The sequence below is a fragment of the Podarcis vaucheri genome (genome assembly GCF_965113315.1).
Source record: "Podarcis vaucheri genome assembly, chromosome: 12".
Lineage (NCBI taxonomy): Eukaryota > Metazoa > Chordata > Lepidosauria > Squamata > Lacertidae > Podarcis > Podarcis vaucheri.
The window spans coordinates 2,030,487-2,052,843 of record NC_138750.1 but is presented as its reverse complement, the minus strand read 5'-3'; the positions used below and the strand labels follow the sequence as shown (position 1 = coordinate 2,052,843).

Genomic DNA, 22,357 nt, shown 5'->3' with positions numbered 1-22,357 from the left:
CAAACCCAACTCTCACTGTAACCCTAACCTTTACCCAAACCTAATCCTAAACGCTTTGCTCCTTTTTGTGGTGTTTTGTGTTATTGCTTCATTTGTTAGGTCATGAGGCTTTCTTTGTTTCTTGTGGTGTTGCTTCATTTAGCAGTTTTTTAATTGGCTTTTGTGTATTGCATCATCTTTATAGGTTGTTTGGATTTCTGATTAATTTGCTTTGGATTTCTGGTAGCTCTGCTTCTTTATGATTTGTTTCTGTGTTTCTGGTGTTTTGGCTTGGTTATGCCAAAAAATTGAAGACATACCACCAGAAGCACAAAAACCAAGAAATATTCCCAAAATGAGGCAAAACCAGGAGACATGAAAACCAAGCCAAATCAATGGAAAAGAAACAATCTCACCCAAAACCGCAGAACCATTCAAAGTAAAAGAAGCAAAACAATTAAATGCAAAAAACAAGCAAAACCACCCCAAATTAAACAAATCAGCAGAAAACAAAAAAGCAGTAAAGCCACCAATCACAAAGCAATGCCACAAGAAACTGGAAACCAGTTTTTAAAAAGCAAAACCAGAAACTCAACAAGCATGCAATTTGTGGGAGTCCAAAAGCACTTCAAGCAACAGAAATTAACCAACACAGCATACTAGTTTTCACTTAGTCTTGGGTTTCTGGTGAATGTGCTTCATTTGCAGCTGGCTTCATTTCTTTTCCATTGGTTTAGCTTGTTTTTTGGACTTTTGCTTTATTGCTTCTTTTGAGAAGTTTTCTTGTTTTTGCATTCTGGTGGTGTCAGAGCTGCTTCCAGATCCTAGCTCACAGAGGATCACGCTAGCCAGCAATCACTTTGTAAAAGTCTTTATTGAGTTACAGTTTCCATTCTCAAGCTGCTGCGTGCAACTCTACGTCTTATGGGTTAGACCGGCGAAGCTCCGTCTGAGTCTCCGCCCCCTGTGCACCAGCTTACTAACCTAGCCTTACTCCACTTTCCGCCTGACCGTTTCTTCGCTCCCCGATGGAGGTGTGGCCACTCCTGACTCGTGCCCTCCCTCCTGTTGTGAGCTGCCAGCGCTTGATACCTGGCGCCCTTCCTCTCCCCTGCTCTCTGTTGGTGACGCTGGTCCCGATTTCCAACTGCTCCCCTCTGAGTCCCCTCTGGCCCTTTCTTCCTGGGGTGTCCCCCTAGGCTCCCCCCTTGCCCTGGCCACTGGTGCTCCTTTCTGTGAATCTTCTGATTCACTGGAAAGACTCGGAGATCTCGGGTCGTCGTCATCACTCATCTTTTCTTCTGCCTCCTCCCCCTCGCTCTCTGTTTCCTCCCTTGCCCTTGCCTCTGCTCCTGAACCCCTGACAGGTGGTAATACTTTTGAATGCTTTGGGGGTTTCTGGTGAATCTGCTTTGTTTGGGGTTGGTTGGCTTCTTTGTCAGTTTCCATTGATGTTGCTTTTACATGGTTCTTCTGCTTCTTTTCAGTAGGTTTTTGTGTTTTTAGTGGTTGACTTCATTGTTGGAATGGTCATTAGACATTTCTGGTGGTTTTGCTTCATTTCTGGTGGTTTTCCTTTTATTCTTGGGATTATCAGATCTCATACAAATTAATATTCTCAAAGGTGCAAAACCCAAAAAACCTAGAAATGAATCAAACTCACCATAAATCCAGCACCCAATCTGTTATGTACTAACCTTGGATCCTAGAATGCAACAACTGATTGGTCTTTTCCTGCAGGCCAATCAGGCTCCAAGAGGGAAGCAGAGTTAGCTAGTCAGACGGGACTCATTGTGTAAATAATGTATATAAAAGCCTGAGGTTGGGGGGGGGCAATAAAGAGCATGAAATACATACAAGACTCTGAGTATACAGTGGTGCCTCGCAAGACGAAATTAATTCGTTCCGCAATTCTCTTCGTCTTGCGGTTTTTTCGTCTTGCGATGCACGGTTTCCCATAGGAATGCATTGAAAATCAATTAATGCGTTCCTAGGGAAACCACCTTCAGACCTGGTCCGGGGACAGTCTGTCCCCGGACCTCTTCTGAAGGCTGGGGGGGGGGACAAGGGCTTTTCTTCCCACCCCCAGCATTTTAAAAAACCCTGGGACAGCAGAGGACTTCTCCGCTGTGCGGGGCTATCTTAAAATGCTGGCGGGCGGCATTTTAAAATCGCTCCAGACAGCGGAGGACTTCTCCGCTGTCCGGGGCGATTTAAAAGCCCCTGGGAAGGCAGGCGGGGGGGACAAAGACTTTCGCCCCCTGCCCGCCTTCAGAAGGTGTTCCCGACCCCCCTCCCCACTTCGGAAGAGCTTTCCGAAGTGGGGCGGTGGGGCCAGGTGTTCCCGACCCCCCTCCCCACTTCGGAAGAGCTTTCCGAAGTGGGGCGGCGGGGCCAGGTGTTCCCGACCCCCCTCCCCACTTCGGAAGAGCGTTCCGAAGTGGGGCGGCGGGGCCAGGTGTCCCCGACCCCCCTCCCCACTTCGGAAGAGCTTTCCGAAGTGGGGCGGCGGGGCCAGGTGTCCCCGACCCCCCACCCCACTTCGGAACAGCTTTCCGAAGTGGGGCGGCGGGGCCAGGTGTTCCCGACCCCCCTCCCCACTTCGGAAGAGCTTTCCGAAGTGGGGCGGCGGGGCCAGGTGTTCCCGACCCCCCTCCCCACTTCGGAAGAGCTTTCCGAAGTGGGGCGGCGGGGCCAGGTGTTCCCGACCCCCCTCCCCACTTCGGAAGAGCTTTCCGAAGTGGGGCGGTGGGGCCAGGTGTCCCCGCCCCCCCGCCCCACTTCGGAACAGCTTTCCGAAGTGGGGCGGCGGGGCCAGGTGTCCCCGCCCCCCTCCCCACTTTGGAAGAGCTTTCCGAAGTGGGGCGGCGGGGCCAGGTGTTCCGGCCCCCCCGCCCCACTTCGGAACAGCGTTTTAAAATGCTGGGGGTGGGGAGCGAAGCGCTGCCGACCCCCAGCATTTTAAAATCTTCCCAGGACACGGGGAGATTTTAAAATGCTGGGGGTCTGCAGCGCTTCGCTCCCCACCCCCAGCATTTTAAAATCTTCCCAGGACACGGGGAGATTTTAAAATGCTGGGGGTCGGCAGCGCTTCGCTCCCGACCCCCAGCATTTTAAAATCTTCCCAGGACACGGGGAGATTTTAAAATGCTGGGGGTCGGCAGCGAACGCTTCGCTCCCGCCCGTCAGCATTTTAAGATCGCCCGGGGCAGGCGGGGGGGAGGCAGGCGGGGGGGAGCAAAGACTTTTGCCCCCCGCCGGCCTTCAGAAGAGGCCCTCTTCTGAAGGCCAGCTGTGGGCGAAAGTCTTTGCTCCCGACCGCCAGCATTTCCCTATGGGCTTTCGTCTTGCGATGCAAGCCCATATGGAAATTCGTCTTGCGAAGCGCCTCCAAAACAGAAAACCCCTTCGTCTTGCGGGTTTTCCGTCTTGCGAGGCATTCGTCTTGCGGGGTACCACTGTATTTCACAATTGTAATTTATATAAAAGAATCTATGAAACGAAAACCACAGAAAAAATTCAACATAATCCCCAAAACAAACCAGAAACAACAGAAACAAACCACATCCACCAAAGATGAGAAAACCAATTGAATAGAAATTCAAGAAACTCACGCAGTAAACATCTCAGGGAAAAGCAAAATCACCCCCACACCATGCAAAACTAAGGTTTAACTGGCTTTGGGGTTTCTGCGCAATTTACTTTTCCCCTCTTTTGGGGGGTTTCTGGTGGTATTTCTTCTGCTTCTCACATTTCTGCTTCTTTTCAATTGGTTTTGGGATTCTGGTGAATTTGGTAATGATTTGATTAAAGTCTCTGTCTGGCAATTTTCCTTTTTCATGAATTCCTTCCTTGTTGGGTTTCTGGTATCTCACTTTTGGTTTTCACATTTCTCTTAGTTTTGCTACGTTTCAGGTAGTTTGCTTACTTTTTGGAATTATCCAGTCTCATAAAAATGAAGCAATATCATTAGAAGCTTAAAAAGCATGGGGGAAAAAACCCCAGGCACTAACCCTAACCCTGAACGTCCACCTATCCCCTGCCCTAGCCCTAACCCTAACCCTGATATTCTCGTCATCCATCTTGGGGATAACAATCTGGTGAGGTAAATTCAGTTGAGATCACTAAATATCAGCTGTGCTTCCTCATCCCTGAGTTTATCATAGTTTGGTTTGGAATGTTGTAGAGGTGCTTATGGAGTGGGGGCAGCCTTCCTAAGAAGGTGGATGGGCAAGACATAAAGCTAATCATTCTACAACGATGTTTGTGTTTGAAAATGTGGGTGCTTATATCCCTCATGGCAGAATTATGTTCTGTGCCCCACAGTTGTATAGACCTGGTGGTATGCATCTTTCTGATTTGGGTTGTGACATGATTCTTAAGGATCTGCAAAGAGCTCTGTTTGAGCACTTGCGTGTTTGTGGGTGGAGGTGAACAAGCACACCTGCCCAGACTTACCAGTAATTTGATTTGGTTACATTGGTCGAATCTGACTAGTTTTGCCGATCCTCAAGTTGTTATATTTAATAAATACAACCTATTTATCCACTTTTGGTTGTCTTGACTCTTCCTCCTGATGTGCTAGGAACCACTCCGTTTGGGGGGCACTGCAAAACATGCGGTTTTTACTGCAAACATTTTGCCAGACTTTGGCCTTGATTTGGAGTGAATCAGGCAATGTTGGGTCTTGGGGTGACCTTATGACCCCTGTCACTTACTTGGTTTGTCGGGCAAAATGCTAAAAAAATTCTACAATGTCTGGCAAAATGCTACAAAACTTTTGCCAGACTTTGGCACCAGTTTGGAGTGAACCGGACAATGTTGGGTTTTGGATATTAATTATGAACCCCGGTTTGATGTATCAATTACTCTATGGGGTGTTACAAAATGTGGGGGTTTTGCTGCAAAACTTTTACCAAATATCAGTTGTGATGGGATCCCAGATTTGGGGTTTTGTAGTTAAATGAAGCATTCTTTCAGTGCTTCTCGGGAAATGTGCAGTTTCCGTCAGATCAAACTAATACTACTGGATAAAATGATATGGTTGTTGATTATCAGACAGTTCTCCCATTTATCAAGGAAAACGTCTGTTATGGGTGGCTTTTGCTTGGTGTGTGTGACTGTTGACAGACAGATTTGAAAAGGAACACAGCTTCCTCTGTTTGTCTCACAGTAACTTACTGGCCTTTTTGATTATGCAGTCGGCTCGCCCAACACTTCCAGCTGGATTCCGAGGACAGGAAATGATTCTGCTAAAGGCTTTCTGTGAATATACCGGTAATTCCAGTTGATTTGTTTTAATGGTCACATACAGGCACTTTCTTTGGTTATAAAATGATGTTGTGAGTCTTATATCTGAGCAGTCAATAAACTCCCTCCCCCACAGAAACGCTTGTCTTACTTCTTCTTCTGCTTAGCATCCATACTTACATGTTTGTTTAAAGAAAGACTAACCCCACCCCGAACCCCACCTCCAGCTTTCATTTTATTATTCTAGTGACTAGTCATTGTTCATAGCAACACTTGATTTTGTTCCTAGACAAACTGCCCTGAAAGACAGTTACTATGAACTACATGTGTCTTCTTGATATATAAGGTTGTTGCTAGTTTCTGCAAAACACTTCTTTATCTTTCAACAAGAAATAAATGAATAGGAGGCTGCCCTAAGGAAGAAGTGTGATTGCATCTGGAATATCAGACTCTCTGTATTTTTATTTATTTACTTGATTTAGGGGTGGCCGCTTCACCCCCTGGTTATGCCCATGTCCCCAACTAACTGAGCTTCTTGGGATCATCCTGCCATGCTGTGAGCTACTACATTATCCTGCACTTTACAGAACCTTCCTTAGAGAATAAAAAACTGAGGCAAATTTCCAGTCTAAACAGGCTACACAAAAAGAAACAGCAGCGATTCTTTATGTTTGACTTAGAATCATAGAATCATAGAGTTGGAAGAGACCACAAGGGCCATCGAGTCCAACCCCCTGCCAAGCAGGAAACACCATCAGAACACTCCTGGCATATGGTTGTCAAGCCTCTGCTTAAAGACCTCCAAAGAAGGAGACTCCACCACACTCCTTGGCAGCAAATTCCACTGTCGAACAGCTCTTACTGTCAGGAAGTTCTTCCTAATGTTTAGGTGGAATCTTGTGCTTGAGCGCCTGATATCTCAGAAAATCAACATCAGTGTTGGGGTGGGTGGGTCAGGGCATTTCCAAAATGTTATGATAGATGGAGCCATGGATGTGGCCAAGGGGGGCCAACTAAATAAAAATAAATAAAAATACATAGCTAACTGAGGTTCTGACCCCCTAACAAAAGGCCTGCCCCCACTAACAAAAATGCTGGCTACGCCCATGGATGAAGCCAACTACAGTGTAGCATGTGTGGGCCGTGGGGGCACAAATTTGTGGCAGGGGGCACAAACAGGTGCCCCCAAAGCAGGCTCCCTCATTGGTGCCTGGCTCTGTGTGAGAAGGAGCTGACCTAAGCTGCTTTGCTTCTGCTGGCCAGAGTTCTGTCCTTATGTTAGGCCTGATCCAGGGAAGAGAGCCGGAGGGTGGGTGGCCGCAGTGCACCTCGCTCCCAGTCACAGCAGCAGCTCCGCCTCCGGGTCACGTCTGACCTGGCGCACTCAAGGAGCCTGAGCAGCAGCTTCCCTGCCCCTCTCCTCCCCTGGACATGTGGGGCATGCCCCTCTCCTCTCGTTGAGTTCTGCAAAGGCAGCCTGAGACTGAGGAGGAAAGAGCTCACTGCTCATGCCAACCCTAGAGAGGATGTAAGAAAGAAGCAGGCTGTTGGAGGACAGCAGAGAAGCAATTGAGCTTGGTGGAGCAGTGGCCCAGTCCCCCTTAAGGATGAGCCTCCACTGACAGGGAGCAAGAAGGAATTTTAAATGGCGAAAGACAGGAGTGCCTGGCGTGCTCTGGTCCATGGGGTCACGAAGAGCCGGACACGACTAAACGACTAAACAACACAATATTGGCATGGGAACTACAATAGCTCAATGCTGCAATTTGTCTACCCTACTTAATATTTACCATTAAGGAAAGTATAAAGTCATAGAGTAAATCCTTTCAGCTTGTTGATGTGAAGCAGCAGACCTCAATCTGATACTGCAAATGTTATAGAATTATTGAATATTCAGAAGTATACCTCTCCACCACTCCTTAGTCAGGCTAGTTTTGGGCATTTATGGCAAGATTATCCCAAGTGGAAAGGAATAATGTATTTTCACTGTTATGTATTCAGTGGTCTGTCTTTGCTTCCCATTGTCTCAGGAATTGGGTAATTACCATCTCAAAGGAATGGCCAGACTACCAGGAAAGGCAATCAGATAAGGCATTATCAGATAACCTGGCAGACAGGAAAAACAACATTCAAATTTCTATTGTAGAAATTTCCCTTTTCTGTGATGTAGGTATGATGTTTGTGGGGGTAGTCTTGAGCTCCAGGGCAGGGAATTTCAAAATGGCAAGCACACATTGTTCGCGGTCCTCCTCCCCTCTCCTGCGTGTGATAGGAGCACCCTGTTGCAACAGTTTAATAAAGATCAGGCTTACTAGCTGCTTTGCTTCTCAATATTCTCTGGTTGGCCTCTGTTATTTTCTCCTGCCGATGGAGAACCTACAAGGTTCTCCAATAAAGGAATAAGGGCAGATTTTGTTTACAACAACACAAAGACATCTGAAACTGTCGAATAAACTGCAAGAGTTTGTGGAAAATTGCTTTCACACACTAAAAGTTCCCTGCAACTAGAAAGCCAGCAAAGCAGGGGAAAGGCTAGCTTTTTTAATTGACAAGTACCTTCTATATGATGTGCTAGGCTTTGGTTTTTACGCATAGAAGTGTTATTCCCCACCTGTATCTTGAAGTAGTATGGTCCATTTGGCCACCTCATTCTGCTGCATATGGAGAGTGCTGGAATTTTTAATTCTTAAGGAAACATTGTGTCTATTTTTCCCACATGAGATGTTTCTTTACTTTGTTAGGGCAAAAATCTGGGTGCGGGGTTACTCTGCCACCCAGCTCATCGGACTAAGTCCGTGGGTCCCTGCGGAAGAAAATGAGCTCAGCCGGACGCAGGAGCAAACTGCAGAAGATCCAAGTTTATTGCGCAACAGGTTCAAGGCGAGATTGAACAGCGAGAAAGGGGTGACATGAACTTTTAAAGTTCCCTCCGTGTCCCAGAGTACAGTGCATGAAACGTCATGAATACATTATGGGAAGGTTGGGTTTCACCAGTTACATCATGAATATAATTTACACGTCATGAATACATTATGAAAAGGTGGAGTTACATTAATTAACATTTCGGATGAGGGAGGGGGAACATGCGGAGTGAGAAATATACATAGATACACATGTATTGAGTACCGGTGGTGGCAAGACAATGGGTCAGAGATATGCATCGTCTGCCACCTGATATTGCCTAGAGGAAAGCTTGACAAAACGATCTGGGTGGATTAAGAAGTTCCTGCGTACGTGACCTGCCACTTTGGGGATTATGGAAGTGGGGACAGCATCATGGAGTCCAAGGGGAACTGAGTTGAATGGCACCGAGAACGAGCAGATCAGAACCACGGCTGATTTTATATCAATTTTTGAAGATTTCAGTGATTTCTAAGCCACTCTGTACTATAGAGCAAAAGCAGAAACAGAGTGGATACATTGTAACAGGATTTTGACAGTATTACTTGAGAGATTATGGAGGACAGGGGAGGGGTGATGGAGTCCTAGAGAAATTGAGCAAATATATTGTAGTGAAGAAGACATTGCCCCCCCCCCGTTCCGTATCAGTCCCCCATTCGGAGATAGATTTGCATTAAAGTTCTGTAAGAACTTGCAAATCTTTTCTCCGCACCCTAAATCTCGGTGAATGGGATGTGTGTCTTTATGCAAACCTGAAAGGGACTTGCAAGCCATGCCTCTTACGGTCATTTGCAAGTATATCAGTGCAGGTAGCTGCATATAGGGTATTATATAAAGAACACCTCTTGTATTTTGTTGCTAAATTACTTGTGGCATTCTCAATAGTGTTTTATGCTTTACACCTAGCAGGAAGGTCCAATTGACTGAAAAATGCAGTTGGTGTTTTGTCCTTCGCCATTTTTGTGTGTTTCTCAGGTGTCAAGCTAGCTCTTCTGTGGTCTCACACTGACATAGTGCTACAGCAACACATCCTGTCTGTTGAATCCCCTCGGGGCTTTCATTTAACCATGTTGCCTGGCATTCACCATAGCTGGCACAGGTTGGACATCTCGTGAGGGAGAGGTCTTCGCCTTGGCCTTTAGCTATGGGATTCTATTATAGGCTGTGGTTTTGCACGCATGGGGAGTTGCCCACTTGCACTTAAAGGACCAAAAAGCTAACTGCAGCCTGGATACACTTGCCCAATTCAAACTGAGTCCAATTTGAATTTATCTTGCCCCATGGTTCTCAACTCTTCAAACCAATCTGTTAAAAGAAAACCATTCTTAACAAGGGCAGTTGTCCAAATAAGTCAATTTAACTCTATAAGGGATCATTCCTGCTAAACCAAAGCATATGCACCTTCATGTACCTGGTGTTTTATGGATCCAGAAGCTTGTCCTTGGAAAAACGAGGTTTAACACATTTTAAAATGGATATGGAAAGTTGGCAGGGTGCCAGGTGGAACAATTAAATGTGGTTATAAATTGATCTAAACATTGGACTACAGAATAGTGTGAGCTATTAGAAAGTATAAAATGCATGAGAATTCTCCATTGGTGTGTAAGCAATAAGACATTAACATAAAAACAATTACACACAAAATTGCCCCCCTTTGTGGAAATCACACTGTCAGACACATTTCAACATTCTTACATAATAACACATAATACAAAACAAACTAATTAAATATCAGTTACATATCTTGACACAATCGTGATCTTTTATTCATGTATCTTTTGAATCCTGGAGCACAGTCTTAAGGTTCGAAAGTGAGAAAATGTCCTTGCAATTCAACTCCTCCCCTTAGCCATGAGGGGTTGTCGCTGCTTTTCATCATTGCACATCTGTAGAAGTGATATCCTGTAAGGGGCAGGGTTTTGGGGCGACTTAAAAACACAGTTAGACAAGGAAAGGGCAAAAGGCAAAAAGGATGTCCTCCAGTTTCCATGGGAAGCTGCAAATAATAACAATCTTAGTGGATTAAACATTTTATTCATTATCACTTTTCCATATAATTACTGTTATTGTCTGCTAAGTTTGTTTGCTTTCCTTTACTTAATTTTTGTTGTTGTTGTTCTTTTCATATTATAAAATAAAAAATTACTCCACATGTATAGAAAGAGAACTGTAAAAATACAAAGGTTAAAAAATAAAAGGAAAGCAAAAATTAGATTACCAGTTAGATGAAAATGGACTTGACACAAAGACATCAGATTCAGAAAATAACTATTATTAAATAGTACAAAGATATTATCAAAACCACACATATTACTACTGGACTCAAAAAAAGAAGGAAAGCAATGGGGAAAACTTAAAATTCACCATGTGCTATCCAATAAAAGAACTTCATGAGACTGACTTTCAACATGTGATGAACATGTCCCCAAAGTAAAACACACACACACAAAATTACCTATGAGGAACCAAAAGTAAATAAATGTTAAGACACGCAATTAATAAGAAACTTGAAGTAACCTGAAGTAATCTGTTTTGGCATTTTAACATCCCAAATGACGTGACAACATCAGCTGTAATGTTAATAGCGGAATACTGGGAAATGAGTTAATACCAAGAAAAATGAATGGCAATTTAAAGTTGTGCGGGTACCTTGCACTAGCCAAAATGACAGAATTAATAAGAAATGCTCAGGCCAAAGGTAAACAAGTACCATTCCACAAACAATGTTTGGTTGTGCTTCGATTAACTTCATAGACATCATGGAGAAACGGATTAAATAAATGAAAACAGATTATTTGTAACTTAAAAGAGTGTCAAAGCCACAAAGAGATGGAAGTCACTAGCAGGGATTCAGACTTGTTTCACAGAACAGAAAGAAAGTTGCTGTGGGAGGAAAAAGGGACAAACACTTTGTTATCGGGGTTCACATATCCTGTTAAAAGGGAAAATTATTTCATGTGAGAAGCCTGTCAGGAAATGCTGTTCCTAAAATTCCCATTGAGGGGGGGAATGCTTTGATATTTACCTGTGAAAAGAATTTGGCATGTTAAGATTTGGAACCTGGAAAGCTCTTGACTTTTGATGGGCTAGTTTTTTTGTTTGTTTGTTTGTTTGTTTGTTTGTTTTTTAAGCCTTTTGTCTTACGTAGCCCCTGGGGCAAAGACACATTTAGGGTGATTTCCCTCAATGGTTCCAAGTTTTTGCATTTGGGTAAATTTCTCTCTGCAGTTCTTAAAGAAACCTCCTCTCCCCCCTTACAGTCCCCCCCTTCCTCTCTCTCTCTTCTTTAGCTGATCTAGCCTCTGTGCATGTGTAGAGTTCATGTCTCAGGAAACGTTTTATACTATTGAAAATGTTGCATCCTTTGGCTAAATTAACATTTGAATAAGGGAAGGGAAGGGTATGGAGTAGATTTTAAAAATAGGGTTAGATTTTAAACAAAAAAAGAGAAACTCAGCAATTTAAGTATTCACTAAAACTAGCAATTTCAGCCCAAGCAAAAGAGACTGCTTCCTTTATGTACAGGAAAGGGCTAATATCCCTCTGGCCATTCGCGGAACAATCAACCGCTCTCTTATTTATGAGTAAAAATGGCCAGAGGGTCAGAATTCATAGGATTTTTTAACATTCTCAGTCATTTCAGCCTTACCATTTGCAGACAATTTTCCCCCCTGCCCTTTATTTACAGGGCAAGGCTCATTCTACTTGACTATTCATTTGTATGTGCTTAAACTTTGAGTAGACTTTTAAGTCTGATTTTTGTAAATAATAGACAAAATGATAAACACTGTAATCACTTAAATGCCTGATATCACCAGTTCTGCTTCAAACATCATGGCTTCACCTCACACCTTTTAAAAACAAAGAGCAAATCTGGGCTGAATTTCAACTCATCAGCCACAAATTCGGAAAGTTGAAAGGGACCTGGGGTCATCTAGTCCAACCCTAAAATACAGGGTTCATGGCAAGATTTGTACTACCAGAAACACACACATACTTATGTACACAGACACAACTGGGGAAGAGATCACAAACCATGCGCCTATCATGGAAAATAAAAGAGGAAGAGGAAAATAAAAGTACCCAACTAGTTTGAGTGAGAGTTTACTTCCTTAGACTAAAGAGTGAAAGTTCCTAGATAAATTATCTTTAAAGACTGAAGTGAACATTTTCCTAAGATAGGGAGAGGATCTCTTATAAAGCATAGTTTAAACAGCCATAGATTTGATTTAAAAGGAATATAAGAGTGAAAATTTTCCTGAACTTGCAGAGGAATAGTAAGCCTAATCTATGCCCCCCCCCTTGCAGTTTCCTTTAAAGGAAGCTTACTTGGGAGTAAATTTACCTGGCACAGAATAAGAAGGAGAAGGGGGGGGGGAAACCCCTGGAAGAGACAGAATTAAACAAGGGGGGGGCATTTTCTAAGAAAAGAGGCCAGGACGTCTTATAGAGACTGATATCAGGAGCCTTACAATAACTCTTCTGTCCAACCAAATCAAAGTTAAAACTGGACTCACATAATTTTTTTTAGAAGGAACACCATACTTTCATAGGCATATGCTTAATGAAGTACATACACTGCATTTTAGCTTGAGAGAGCAGTTGGCTCAACTAGGCTTTTGCAGCAGAAACATTAGGTTATCAGCACCTTCCAAAATAAGACTGTAGACCCACAATCTCAAAAGTTGGGGCAAAGCAAGAGGTGGGGTAAACATTTGCACACTTCATTCTCATTTTCTCTTATTTAGGGCTGCTAAGATCCAGCATGGCTTCCTTAGATTTAAATTTTGAAGCAAGCTTGCAGTTCAAACTATGCACACTTAAGAAAGACAGTCTGCCAGAGACAGAAGGAACAGACAACACACATAACAGACAACATGTAAACATACATATTCTCATATATGTATTAACAGACAACACACATAACAGACAACATGTAAACATATATTATCATCCTTTAGTTGGTTATTGCAAGGAGTTGGGCCAGGTTTTATGAGCCTCCTTGCCTCTTTAAACACACCACCAGTTAATCAAACTGGCAGGGCTCACAACGCTTGGTTGACTGGGTACCCCTTTATAGATGCATGCGTTGCTGTTGTTGCTTTTTTGCTTTTTCCTTTTTTTTTTTGAGGGGGGGTGTCTGGGATAGAGAAGGGGGAAAGAGAGGGGTTGATTAGGATTGGTATGTCTAGGGGTTTGGTATGCTTAGTACAGGGAAGTATAGTAAAGAAGAGAAGGGGCTTCTAGTTGCCTGGCAACTTCCTTAGTGGGTTTTAGAGAGCTCTAGCTATCCGGTTCCTTGCGTTCCCTTTCCTATTTCCTTATTTCCTATTTCCTTATTTCCTTATTTCCTATAACCTGGGGTCTCTTTCCACTCTGCCGGTCCTGCCCAATTCCTCATGGGCTATCCCTCCTGGCAACCTCCTATCTATCGTCACATCTCAGGAAAAGGGGCCCTACTGGACGCTCGCGCCATGCAGTGCCAGATCGGGTGGTCCCTGGATAGAATTTCGAACTGAAAATCCCCCTTGCTTTTGGAAGCGGGCTCACGCACGATACACGTTTTACGTGGCACCGACCAGTGCGGCTGGGATTGGGATAGAAAGCCAGACCCCTTCCTGCCCCCTCGGTGAGGGCGCTCGGGAAGTTCGGAAAGAGAGCTCCAACCCCTTGCTTTCAACTGGGATGCCCGTTGCGGGAAGTCGGCTATCTTTCAAGTCGGGTCTCTCCGTCTTACTTTCGGACTCCCAATTGGTGCGGCTGGCTGGAGATTTTAAGGAAAAGAGATAGAGCTCAGAACCCCCCTTTCGGGTTGAGCAGCGGTCCACGGTCTCTCTCACTAACGGGACCAAGAGAAAGGCAAGAAGGAGCGATAGAGAGGAGGGCAGAGAATTCAGTTGCCAGGAGATTCCACCCCCTTCCCACCAGTGCACTGGATTTTCCTTTTTCCTTATACTCACGCGTCTTCTATGATGATCCCGGGATCGATGAATAAGCCGGCTGGATCCCTCTTTTGCTCCCCGGTTGAACTCCTAGGGCTTTCGATTACCGCCCAGAAGATGGCTGGGGGTCCAAAAGGATCTTCCCAGGCAAAATGGCCTGGAGCCGGCTGAAGATTTCGGGGCCCCCAGTCAGCAGCTTGGGAGAACCGCAAGCCCCACGTTGGGCAGCCAACTGTTAGGGCAAAAATCTGGGTGCGGGGTTACTCTGCCACCCAGCTCATCGGACTAAGTCCGTGGGTCCCTGCGGAAGAAAATGAGCTCAGCCGGACGCAGGAGCAAACTGCAGAAGATCCAAGTTTATTGCGCAACAGGTTCAAGGCGAGATTGAACAGCGAGAAAGGGGTGACATGAACTTTTAAAGTTCCCTCCGTGTCCCAGAGTACAGTGCATGAAACGTCATGAATACATTATGGGAAGGTTGGGTTTCACCAGTTACATCATGAATATAATTTACACGTCATGAATACATTATGAAAAGGTGGAGTTACATTAATTAACATTTCGGATGAGGGAGGGGGAACATGCGGAGTGAGAAATATACATAGATACACATGTATTGAGTACCGGTGGTGGCAAGACAATGGGTCAGAGATATGCATCGTCTGCCACCTGATATTGCCTAGAGGAAAGCTTGACAAAACGATCTGGGTGGATTAAGAAGTTCCTGCGTACGTGACCTGCCACTTTGGGGATTATGGAAGTGGGGACAGCATCATGGAGTCCAAGGGGAACTGAGTTGAATGGCACCGAGAACGAGCAGATCAGAACCACGGCTGATTTTATATCAATTTTTGAAGATTTCAGTGATTTCTAAGCCACTCTGTACTATAGAGCAAAAGCAGAAACAGAGTGGATACATTGTAACAGGATTTTGACAGTATTACTTGAGAGATTATGGAGGACAGGGGAGGGGTGATGGAGTCCTAGAGAAATTGAGCAAATATATTGTAGTGAAGAAGACATTGCCCCCCCCCCCGTTCCGTATCAACTTATATCAATAATGTTATGAAAGACTTGTAGCATGCTTCAAGCTGATTAGCACTTGGTGGCTGTGAAGCTTTAAATACAAAACAGACACATAGTGAAAGGATTTCTACACGCTGAATTTTTTATTTATTTCACAGAGCAATTGCTTTCAGCTTTGCAGAGTAGCTCGTAGTATCCAAACTACAGTACTTCCGTGAGAGCTGTGAAGCAGAGCTCCCTCCACTGGCTCTGCTGTGACAGGACAGCTCCCTCAGGCCTCCTCTCCCCACAACTGTTATCTGGGGCAGCCATCAGTGGGAGAGCTTTGCTGGAGGCCCAGCTCCTTCAGGCACCTCCAGCCCCTGAACTGTGCCAGCTGGTCAACATAGGAACAACTGTTTAGTGATTTGTGACTGAGATTTGATATTCCTCTTCCCTCCCTGCCCCCTTTGCCTGTGGGGAGGGACCATCTTGCTTTGATTGCGTTTAAGTTGTCTGGTGGTCTTGTTGGCTGAACAGCGAGGCACAAATGTTCCAAATAAATAAATCTCTAGACACAGTATAGAAAATTAGTGATCTTTGTAATGTGTGATTTTGTAGTACTACTTTGTAGTAGGGCGGCCAGATACCACATAGTATTTGAGCAAGAACAGAAGACCAAATAAGTGAATAAGGCTAAAACCGGGGTGGGGGGTTGGGGGTGCAAATGTGATTTACAAATTATGTGCTATAAGAAGCCAAGAAACCTCCTGCTGGGTCAGACCAAAAGCCAAGAGCCTTTCTTCCTCCAGTAGCCAATCAGATGCCTCCAGGAAAGCCAGCAACAGCCCTCCCCAATTGTTGCTCCCCAGCAACTAGAATTCAGAGACATACTGCCTTTGTACAAGGATCTATCACTTCTCCTTTGGGCAGACCACTCCTCCATGACCACAAACTTGACATGAGCCAACAGTGTGACGCGGCAGCTAAAAAAGCCAATGCAATTCTTGGCCTCATCAATAGGAGTATAGCAAGGGAAGTAATAGTGCCACTGTATTCTGCTCTGGTCAGACCTCACCTGGAGTACTGTGTCCAGTTCTGGGCACCACAATTCAAGAAGGACACTGACAAACTGTAACGTGTCCAGAAGAGAAAATAAAAAAAATTCCTTCCAGTAGCACCTTAAAGACCAACTAAGTTAGTTCTTGGTATGAGCTTTCGTGTGCATGCACACTTCTTCAGATACATGCACACGAAAGCTCATACCAAGAACTAACTTAGTTGGTCTTTAAGGTGCTACTGGAAGGAATTTTTTTTATTTTGACTATGGCAGACCAACACGGCTACCTATCTACTACTGTGTCCAGAAGAGGGCAACCAAAATGGTCAAAGGCCTGGAAACGATGCCTTATGAGGAACGGTTAAGGGAGCTGGGCATGTTTAGCCTGGAGAAGAGGAGGTTAAGGGGTGATATGATAGCCATGTTCAAATATATAAAAGGATGTCACATAGAGGAGGGAGAAAGGTTGTTTTCTGCTGCTCCAGAGAAGCGGACACGGAGCAATGGATCCAAACTACAAGAAAGAAGATTCCACCTAAACATTAGGAAGAACTTCCTGACAGTAAGAGCTGTTTGACAGTGGAATTTGCTGCCAAGGAGTGTGGTGGAGTCTCCTACTTTGGAGGTCTTTAAGCAGAGGCTTGACAACCATATGTCAGGAGTGCTCTGATGGTGTTTCCTGCTTGGCAGGGGGTTGGACTCGATGGCCCTTGTGGTCTCTTCCAACTCTATGATTCTATGATTCTATGATTCCCCTATAAGCCAGTGACCATGAGCACATCCTGTGGCTTTTTAGTACCATGCATTCATTATGCACAGCATGAATAAATACTTTGCCCTATTCTGCTCCCCACTTATTCCAATCCAAATTGTACATTTTTAAAACTTCTCTATAAATTAAGAATGCACATGATTTGCAGTGCATGTTTACTCAGGAGTAAAACTTAAGTTTAGTAGGACGTGCCTAGGAGTGTATATAAAATGACAGCCATATTCTGCTTTTGTTGGTCATGGGGAAATGCACTGAACTATTGATTCTATATGGAAGCTTCAGTTGCGAATCCTGCACTGCACTACATGACCCTTGGGGTGCCTTCCAATTCTACGATTCTATGATTCTATGAGTCCCTCCCCATGGTTGCTGACCCATGATTCTATGATCCTATGAATCCACAACCTGATTGGTCTACAGGAGAATTCCGGAATTAGCCAATCACGTGCAGCCCATTGTGTAAATAATGTATATAAAGCAGATACTTTGAGGGGATTTTCATTACCTCCTCACCACTATGAGCTGAATAAAGAGCATGAAATCCACTCTGAGTATATTTCACTGGCGACGAAGGTGGGATCCTGCTGAGCTGACCACCACACACAGCACTGCAGCACCGCCACCTTCCGCACCGCTGCCTCGCACCGTGTAGCCAGGCTTCAGCTCTGGGACCCAAGGAACTCAGAATGGCAACCGACAGCAGCTTCTCGCCGTTCAACCCAGCATCCGGAGACTGGGAAGCGTATGTGTCAGGGGTTCAGGAGCAGAGGCGAGGGCAAGGGAGGAAACAGAGAGCGAGGGGGAGGAGTCCGAAGGAAAGATGAGCGATGACGACGACCCGAGATCTCCGAGTCTTTCCAGTGAATCGGAAGATTCTCAGAAAGGAGCGCCAGTGACCAGAGCAAGGGGGGAGCTTAGGGGGACACCCCAGGAAGAAGGGACAAAAGGGGGTTCAGAGAGCAGCAGTTGGAAATCGGGGCCAACATCCCCAACAGAGAGCAGTGGGGAGGAAGGGCGCCAGGCATCGGGATCAGGCGGCTCGCCGCAGGGGGGAGGACATGAGTCAGGAGTGGCCACACCTCCATCGGAGAGAGAAGAAACGGTCAAACGGAAAGTGGGAGGTTGGGCGCGCACGCCAAGTTCAAATGCACAGGAAGGCGGCACAGTAAGCAGCCCGGAAAGGGAGCCAGGTCCTAAAGCCCGCCGCAAGGAGACAGAAGGGTCCGGGGGGTCAGCGTCAGAAGAGTGCCGGAAGGAAGAGACCACGGGGGGCAGAGGGACCCAGAGAAGAACGGTCAGGAGGAAAAGGTGGAGTAAGGCTAGGGTATTAAGTTGGTGTACAGGAGGCGGAGACTCAGACGGAGCTTCGCCGGTCTAGCTTATAAGACGTAGAGTTGCGCGCTGCAGCTTGGAAATGGAAACTGTAAATCAATAAAGACTTTTATACAGTGAATGCTGGCTAGCGTGATCCTCTGTGAGCTCGGATCTGGAAGCAGCTCTGACAGTAAGCTCTGTCTCCAAAAAAATCTTGGCACCTAAAACCTAGCAGAAAGGGGTGAAGACTGGTGCCTACTCACGAGCTCACGAACGGCAGACAAGATGACTGCTGAACAGCAGATAGCGGATCTGCAAGAAGCAGTGAGGCAACTGAATGCCGAGGTGCTCGCATCCAGGAAGAGAGAGGGGGAAGCAGCCGCCGCCTACAAGGATCTCCAGGTCAGGTTGGAAATGCTTACGAAGCAAGGGCAACTGACACCCAAACCGGAGGGAATTGGGTTGGGGAGAAGAGCAGGCGGTCTAGTATCTCACTTCGATGGGAATTTACAACAGTACCCCAACTTCCGAGCAGATGTACAGTGTGCGCTGCAACTGCTGGACAAGGACTTTAGAGATGAGCAAGAGAATGTGGGGTTTATCATGTCCCATTTGCATGGAGATGCTAAAGCATGGCTGCGCAATTTGTGGAGAGATAAGGATCCAGCGCTCCAAAGTGCGGATGCCTTCCTTAAAGCGATGGATGCGTGCTTTTTATCAAGCATAGACGTGGATCTTGCCCGGAAAGAGGTGCACGGACTGAAGCAGGGGAGGGCCAGTGTAAGGCAGTATCATGCCCGCTTTTTTGCACTGGTCAGTGCCCTGGAATGGGACAGAGATTTGGCTCCAGTCAGAGACCTGTTTTGGGAAGGCTTGAGCGGAGCGGTTAAAGACGAAATTGCGAGGGGGGAGAGACCCCGGACCACGCAGGAGGTCGTTCAGAGGGCGCTGACGGTTGGGGTGCGGCTGGAGGAACGTCCATGGAGCAGGGACGAAGGGCGTGGAGGGCGCGAACCAGCGAGAGGGTTTTCCTTCGTTCCCAGAGAAGCAGCGCGTGTGCAATCCACGCCTCCACCAGGAGGGGGAGCGGAACCTATGGAGGTTGGCGGTGCTAGGGCTCAGTCAGCAACCAGAGCCCTAGCGCCGGGAGCAGTCAAAGCGAAGCCTCCTAGAGGGAACCGGAAATGTTACCTCTGCGAAAGTCCTCAACACATGGCAAAAGAGTGTCCCCAGAGGATCCACAAGCTCAATGCAGCCTCTGCAACGGTGACTGCAGCTACTCAGCACGGAGACTCACAGCAGGGAAACGACGGAGTCTGGCTGGAGACAGAGGCACTGGGGCCCAGCCAGACGAGTCAGTGAAGCAGTCCCCAGAGATTTTGCAGCCCACAGACCCCCTCCCGCCCAAACCAGTAGTGAGGCTCACCGCATCGCTCCAGCTGCCCAATGGAATCACCATGGACGTGCCAATCACCATTGACTCAGGAAGCAATGCGGACTTTATAGGGCAGGACTTTGTCGATAGACACGCTATACAGCTGCTGCCTGCCACGCTGCCCCTGCAGGTCGTCACGGTGGATGGCAGGGAGCTGCTAGGGGGGCAGGGGGTGAAGCAAACGCCACCAATGGTGATGCGACTTGGAAATCACAGGGAAATCATCAGTTTTAATGTCACCAGACTGTCGGACACGCCTATTGTCTTGGGCATGAGTTGGCTGGACAGACACAGTCCGACGTTGGCTTGGTACCAGCGGCAGCTGGTCTTCGGCTCATCATATCGCGCTGAACACTGCATTCTGCCCCGGCAGGAGGGGGAGGAGGAGGAGGCACAGCTGCAGCTGGGGACGCTGCAAGCAATCCCCCACAAAGCATTTTTGGAGGTTTTCTGCGAGAAGGAGGCAGACAGGCTACCCCCCCACAGACCATATGACTGCAAAATTGACCTACTGCCAGGGGCAGCGCTACCAAAAGGGAAGCTGTATTCCATGTCTGAGGACGAACTACAGGAACTCAAAGAGTTCATAGATCATAATTTGGAGCGCGGTTTCATCCGAGAGTCCAAGGCAGTGGGGGGCAGTCCTGTATTCTTTGTTAAGAAGAAGGACACGCCCCAAAAAAGGCTGGTAGTGGACTATCGGACCTTGAACAGCATGACCAAGCCATCGGACTTCCCCATGCCCAGGATCGACGACCTGCTCGCGACGGTACGCAAGGGCCGCGTGTTCACCAGGTTGGACCTGCGAGGGGCGTACAACCTCATTCGCATGCGGGAAGGAGATGAGTGGAAGACAGCCATGTTCACGCCCCTAGGCACCTACGAATACAGAGTTATGCCTTTTGGACTACAAAATGGCTCCCACTGTTTTCAAGCTTTCATGCATCACGTGTTAGCGGGGCTCCTCTACAAGACGTGTGTCTGCTTCTTGGATGACATCCTGATATTTTCTGAATCGCAACAGGATCACGACAGAGACGTCAAGGAAGTGCTGAGCAGGCTACAGCAGCATAGGCTGTACGCCAAGCTGGAAAAGTGCCAGTTCGACGTGACGGAGGTGGATTTCCTGGGCTACAAGTTGTCAGACAAGGGGCTCGCCATGGACAGCGCCAAGGTTCGCGCGGTGTTGGATTGGAAAAGCCCGTGCAACCGGAAGGAGGTCCAGCGGTTTGTCGGCTTTGCGAACTTCTATCGCAAGTTTATCAGGGGGTTTGCGATGCAAACGGCGGCCATCACAGACACGCTCAGCTCCAAGAAGAAGAAGTTCATCTGGACGGAACAGGCGGAGCAGTCCTTTCAGGCACTCAAGCGTCTCTTCGCGTCCGAAGAGCAGCTGCTGCATGTCAACCCCAGCAGGCTGATGAGGGTGGAGACGGACACTTCAGACAGAGCCGTGGGAGCAGTCCTGTTGCAGCGAGAACCGCAGGGGGCTTGGAGGCTGGGAGCGTTTTACTCCAGGAAGCTCAGCAAATCTGAACAGAACTACACCATCTGGGACAGGGAGTTGCTTGCCATTCATGCAGCATTCAAGGCGTGGAGGCACTTCCTGATAGGCGCCAAGCACACGGTGCAGGTCTGCACGGACCACAAGAATCTGGAGCACTGGCGCACGGCGCAGTTCCTGAACCAGAGGCAGATACGTTGGCCTGAGTTCTTTGCGAACTTCGACTTCCGCATAGAGTATGTCCCGGGAGACACCAACGTCATGGCGGATGCCCTATCCCGTAAACCGCAGTATCTGGAGGAGGCGACACCAGCGGCGGCCATGCACATCTTCGCACCGACAGTGTGGGCGTGCGCTTCGGCAACAGTTGACCTGGATGCGGTACGGCGAGCGTTGCAGGATGACTCCTTTGCACAAGCAAAGATGGCAGAGGTGCACAGGGGCACGGCGGCGACCGACGAGTTCCAGGTGCGCGATGGATTGCTCATCCGTAAAGGGGCCATCTACGTACCGGGAGATGAACTTCGCGCCAAGGTGCTGCAGCAGCTGCACGACGTGCCCACTGCCGGGCACTTTGGCAAGGAGAAGACGATGGAATTAGTCGCTAGAGACTTCTGGTGGCCCAGAATGCGAGGGGAAGTCGCGGACTACGTGGCGAGGTGCGACACCTGCCAGAGGGCCAAACCAGTGCACAGACCGCCGGCCGGACTGCTGGAACCGCTGCAAACCCCGTTCGAACCATGGGAAAGAGTGGCCCTGGACTTTGTCACGGATCTACCCAGCTCGAGGGGCAAGACAGCAGTGCTAGTGGTGGTGGACTTGTTCACCAAGATGGCGCATTTCATTCCGTGTGCAAAGGTGGCCACGGCGGAACAAACCGCTAAACTGTTCATAGATCACATGTTCAAGGTTCATGGTCTGCCGCGATCTATACTGTCCGACCGGGGGTGACAGTTCATCTCGAACTTCTGGCAGAAGCTGATGGGCTTCCTGAACGTCAAGATCAACCTGGCGTCGGCGAGACACCCGCAGACCAACGGCCAAGCGGAGCGAGTCAATGCCATCATGCAGCAGTACCTGAGATGTTATGCAAACCAACAACCTGCAACGTGGGTGGATTACCTGCCACTCGCCGAGTTCGCCTACAACAACACGAAGCACGTGTCCACATGGGTGACGCCGTTCTTCACCAACA

General features: G+C 47.2%; 1 long non-coding RNA gene across 2 annotated transcripts in view; it reads left to right on the top strand.

Moving 5' to 3' along the window:
- LOC309515247 overlaps window positions 1-22,357 on the top strand; it is a 284,278-nt gene that overhangs the window by 625 nt on the left and 261,296 nt on the right. Inside the window, exons 2-3 of one of the 2 annotated variants that reach the window (XR_014212356.1) lie at window positions 5,181-5,256; window positions 15,257-15,640. This is a non-coding gene — a long non-coding RNA (uncharacterized lncRNA). Of the gene's footprint in view, window positions 1-5,180; window positions 5,257-15,256; window positions 15,641-22,357 lie in introns of those variants that run through there. The other variant, XR_014212355.1, reaches the window with a different exon arrangement.